We start from the raw sequence: 5,000 nt of genomic DNA on the forward strand, positions 1-5,000 counted from the left end.
CTGACAGCACGAAGGATGTCACGCGACTAGTTAGCAGGCTAGAGTCTCGTTCGTTATCGGAATTAACCAGACAAATCGCTCCACCAACTAAGAACGGCCATGCACCACCACCCACCGAATCAAGAAAGAGCTATCAATCTGTCAATCCTTCCGGTGTCCGGGCCTGGTGAGGTTTCCCGTGTTGAGTCAAATTAAGCCGCAGGCTCCACTCCTGGTGGTGCCCTTCCGTCAATTCCTTTAAGTTTCAGCTTTGCAACCATACTTCCCCCGGAACCCAAAAGCTTTGGTTTCCCGGAGGCTGCCCGCCGAGTCATCGGAGGAACTGCGGCGGATCGCTGGCTGGCATCGTTTATGGTTAGAACTAGGGCGGTATCTGATCGCCTTCGAACCTCTAACTTTCGTTCTTGATTAATGAAAACATACTTGGCAAATGCTTTCGCTTCTGTTCGTCTTGCGACGATCCAAGAATTTCACCTCTAACGTCGCAATACGAATGCCCCCGCCTGTCCCTATTAATCATTACCTCGGGTTCCGAAAACCAACAAAATAGAACCGAGGTCCTATTCCATTATTCCATGCACACAGTATTCAGGCGGGCTTGCCTGCTTTAAGCACTCTAATTTGTTCAAAGTAAACGTGCCGGCCCACCGAGACACTCAATAAAGAGCACCCTGGTAGGATTTCAACGGGGTCCGCCTCGGGACGCACGAGCACGCACGAGGCGGTCGCACGCCTTCGGCTCGCCCCACCGGCAGGACGTCCCACGATACATGCCAGTTAAACACCGACGGGCGGTGAACCAACAGCGTGGGACACAAATCCAACTACGAGCTTTTTAACCGCAACAACTTTAATATACGCTATTGGAGCTGGAATTACCGCGGCTGCTGGCACCAGACTTGCCCTCCAATAGATACTCGTTAAAGGATTTAAAGTGTACTCATTCCGATTACGGGGCCTCGGATGAGTCCCGTATCGTTATTTTTCGTCACTACCTCCCCGTGCCGGGAGTGGGTAATTTGCGCGCCTGCTGCCTTCCTTGGATGTGGTAGCCGTTTCTCAGGCTCCCTCTCCGGAATCGAACCCTGATTCCCCGTTACCCGTTACAACCATGGTAGGCGCAGAACCTACCATCGACAGTTGATAAGGCAGACATTTGAAAGATGCGTCGCCGGTACGAGGACCGTGCGATCAGCCCAAAGTTATTCAGAGTCACCAAGGCAAACGGACCGGACGAGCCGACCGATTGGTTTTGATCTAATAAAAGCGTCCCTTCCATCTCTGGTCGGGACTCTGTTTGCATGTATTAGCTCTAGAATTACCACAGTTATCCAAGTAACGTGGGTACGATCTAAGGAACCATAACTGATTTAATGAGCCATTCGCGGTTTCACCTTAATGCGGCTTGTACTGAGACATGCATGGCTTAATCTTTGAGACAAGCATATGACTACTGGCAGGATCAACCAGGGAGCTGCGTCAACTAGAGCTGAGCAGCCGGCCGCCCGGGAGTGTGTCCCGGGGGCCCGCGCGAACACGCAAGCGTCCGCTCAATCATTCTGCAAACAGGAGGAGGCTGAGCTCCCCTGCACAATACACCTCGAAACCCTCTCAGGTCCCGGCGGCGCGCAGCGCCGTCCCAAGTACTTGGTCGGGTTCGAGAGAGGCGCAATCGCCCGGAGTTAGGCGAGTAGACGCTTTCGGTGCGACCACCCGTGCTCCCAACTGAGCTTGCCGCTGCCGACAGAGGCCCGGGAGCGTGCTGTCGTGGCATTGCCGGCGGGAGACAACACGCGCCACCTACGGTGACCGGCAGCTCCAACGCCAGCGCCACAGAAGGACAAAAGCCCCACTTGGGTGCCGAAGCGAACTCTCCCAGCACAGCGCACGCGCCAACACCTCCGCACAGCTGCGATACAAACCACCAGCGAGAACCGCTGGGGCGACCGAGCAGCAGACGGCGTCGCGGCGCCGAGCGCCGGGCGGCGGCGCATCCTCAACGCACACAGTCCTCAATCGGACCAGCACACTGAAGATGTCCACCGCGCTTCGCACCGGGCCCGCGAGGACCTACTTTGGCCGCACGGCGCCGCGCGCAGGGTGCGCCGGCGCGCAGCTGCGACGCCTGCCGCGTCCGTCGGCCGGCGCGCCTGCCACTGGCCGCCCCCACCAGCCGGCTGTAGCGCGTGCGCCCACGCACCGCGCGGCCAGCACGCCGGGAGGCGCCCCCTCACCGGCCGGGGACGGTCCCACCCAGCCACCGCCGCGTATCGCTTCACACCCAGATGCCGTTCAGTTTCGTCGGCATGGTGGGTATCGCTGGAACAACCGGTTCGTACCTCAACCTATCGTCGCCATCACCGATTCACCCCTAGCGAGAACAACCGCACCACAACAGGTTACCATTTGTTCATTTGCGTAACTTCACCAGAAAACGCAGGCGTCCATCGCCATTTGCAACTTCAACGATTATTGCATGCCTGTGTCAGGTGTCACGCCACACTACGTCTGCCCACATACACGCAACAAAATGTGCACGCCTAGACAATACGTGGAAGGTGGCCCCCGTACGTATGCGATGTCCATTGCTCGAACGACTGTCAACCGGCCTCTGTAGCATGTCGCAGATATGGAACGCGGTGCACCATGCCATCACGGTGTGTGAGGAGAGACGACTAGGTCCGAATACATCAACAGACAGCTCATGCTGATCGCCATCCACGGCGTCCGTTCCTCCCACACGTCTCTATGGCGTACCACACTGCAATCCAGCTCTCATAGGGAGACGACACGTAGCTGCGTGCACAATATTTGCACTGTATGGTCCGCCGTTTTTGGGCGCAGTCGTTGTACGGTCACACATGTGCCACGATGTATCATTCGGTACATAAGGACGAATGTGCAGTACAGATTGTGGTTTACGCGTACGACATTAGCGGACGGTTGACACAGGCCGCACCACAACGTAGCCTGAGTACGTCGCATGCGAAGGGCATTGAACATGCAAACTTCTCACCAACCAGCTTGCGAAGGCAGGGGGGCAAGGTGGGGACGTGGGGAGGGGCGGCATGTACGTCCTGCTGCCATCCACATTACAGTGTACAGCAGGAGCATGTGGAAAGTCAGCAAGACTTGCAAGGTGTTTAACATGAAGCGATACACAGGGGAGCGGGCAGTGCGAGTAGCGAACTATATTGCGAGGGTTGCGGGTGGGCAACACTACACTAATTGAACGAGTCGTATAACAATTACAGAGCAGGTTTAGGCGACAACATGGGTTACGTTAGGGGACAACGTGGGTTACGTTAGGGGACAACGTGGGTTACTTTAGGGGACAACGTGGGTTAGGTTAAGGCACAACGTGGGTTAGGTTAAGGCACAACGTGGGTTAGGTTAAGGCACAACGTGGGTTAGGTTAAGGCACAACGTGGGTTAGGTTAAGGCACAACGTGGGTTAGGTTAAGGCACAACGTGGGTTAGGTTAAGGCACAACATGGGTTAGGTTAAGGCACAACATGGGTTAGGTTAAGGCACAACATGGGTTAGGTTAAGGCACAACATGGGTTAGGTTAAGGCACAACGTGGGTTAGGTTAAGGCACAACGTGGGTTAGGTTAAGGCACAACGTGGGTTAGGTTAAGGCACAACGTGGGTTAGGTTAAGGCACAACGTGGGTTAGGTTAAGGCACAACGTGGGTTAGGTTAAGGCACAACGTGGGTTAGGTTAAGGCACAACATGGGTTAGGTTAAGGCACAACATGGGTTAGGTTAAGGCACAACATGGGTTAGGTTAAGGCACAACGTGGGTTAGGTTAAGGCACAACGTGGGTTAGGTTAAGGCACAACATGGGTTAGGTTAAGGCACAACATGGGTTAGGTTAAGGCACAACATGGGTTAGGTTAAGGCACAACATGGGTTAGGTTAAGGCACAACATGGGTTAGGTTAAGGCACAACATGGGTTAGGTTAAGGTACAACATGGGTTAGGTTAAGGTACAACATGGGTTAGGTTAAGGTACAACATGGGTTAGGTTAAGGTACAACATGGGTTAGGTTAAGGTACAACATGGGTTAGGTTAAGGTACAACATGGGTTAGGTTAAGGTACAACATGGGTTAGGTTAAGGTACAACATGGGTTAGGTTAAGGTACAACATGGGTTAGGTTAAGGTACAACATGGGTTAGGTTAAGGTACAACATAGGTTAGGTTAAGGTACAACATAGGTTAGGTTAAGGTACAACATAGGTTAGGTTAAGGTACAACATAGGTTAGGTTAAGGTACAACATAGGTTAGGTTAAGGTACAACATAGGTTAGGTTAAGGTACAACATAGGTTAGGTTAAGGTACAACATAGGTTAGGTTAGGTTAGGTTAGGTTACACGTTGTTGTAAGGAAAGGTGTAGGGGGGGGGGGGGCGGGGGCGGCAGGTTCGTTGATAGTGATTATAGTAAGTGAATGCTTGTGACATGATCAGATTTGTCACGTCAGGATGCACCTTTGGCTTATTAGAGGCGGCGCTCCAATTCTATGCTTGTGTGAGACCTGTGTCTTTGACTCATGTCATTGTTTGTGCGCTGTGACAGGAGGTACTATTGTGATGTTGGGTGCACCGTTGTATAGGACATGTGTGGGTGTTGGTGCCTGGTCTGCGCAATGGTGGATGTCGAAAGGCTGGGATATTGTATTTTCCGCATGGACCTCCTGGTCTGGTTGTGATAGTGTGGATTGTGTAATGTGGCGGAGAAGATGCACTGGATGTTGTTCCATGCTGGTGCTTACATATTGTATGTGCGCCTGTTAGAAGCAGAGAGTGGTGCGTGATCAGAGTGTCTGGCTGACGTGTGGTTCCCATTGTGGGCAGACTCTTTCAGCATGTATACGGACAGTTGTGTATATTTGCTGTAGTTTGATGGCTCTGCATTGATTACTAATCAGCGCCGTGTGTACGGGTAATCTGGTTCCAGTCCAAAATGTTCCATCTGTGTACATTAGTGACAAA

The 5,000-nt window shown here is 53.0% G+C and overlaps 1 non-coding gene across 1 annotated transcript in view; it reads right to left on the reverse strand.

Annotated features, from left to right (window-relative positions):
* The window catches only part of LOC124773333, a 1,909-nt gene extending 436 nt beyond the window's left edge, over nucleotides 1–1,473 (reverse strand). The window contains exon 1 of the ribosomal RNA XR_007014601.1: nucleotides 1–1,473. This exon is cut by the window's left edge and continues 436 nt beyond it. This is a non-coding gene — a ribosomal RNA (small subunit ribosomal RNA).
* Nucleotides 1,474–5,000: the final 3,527 nt, after the last annotated feature.

Source organism: Schistocerca piceifrons, unplaced genomic scaffold, assembly GCF_021461385.2.
Source record: "Schistocerca piceifrons isolate TAMUIC-IGC-003096 unplaced genomic scaffold, iqSchPice1.1 HiC_scaffold_951, whole genome shotgun sequence".
NCBI classification, from domain to species: domain Eukaryota; kingdom Metazoa; phylum Arthropoda; class Insecta; order Orthoptera; family Acrididae; genus Schistocerca; species Schistocerca piceifrons.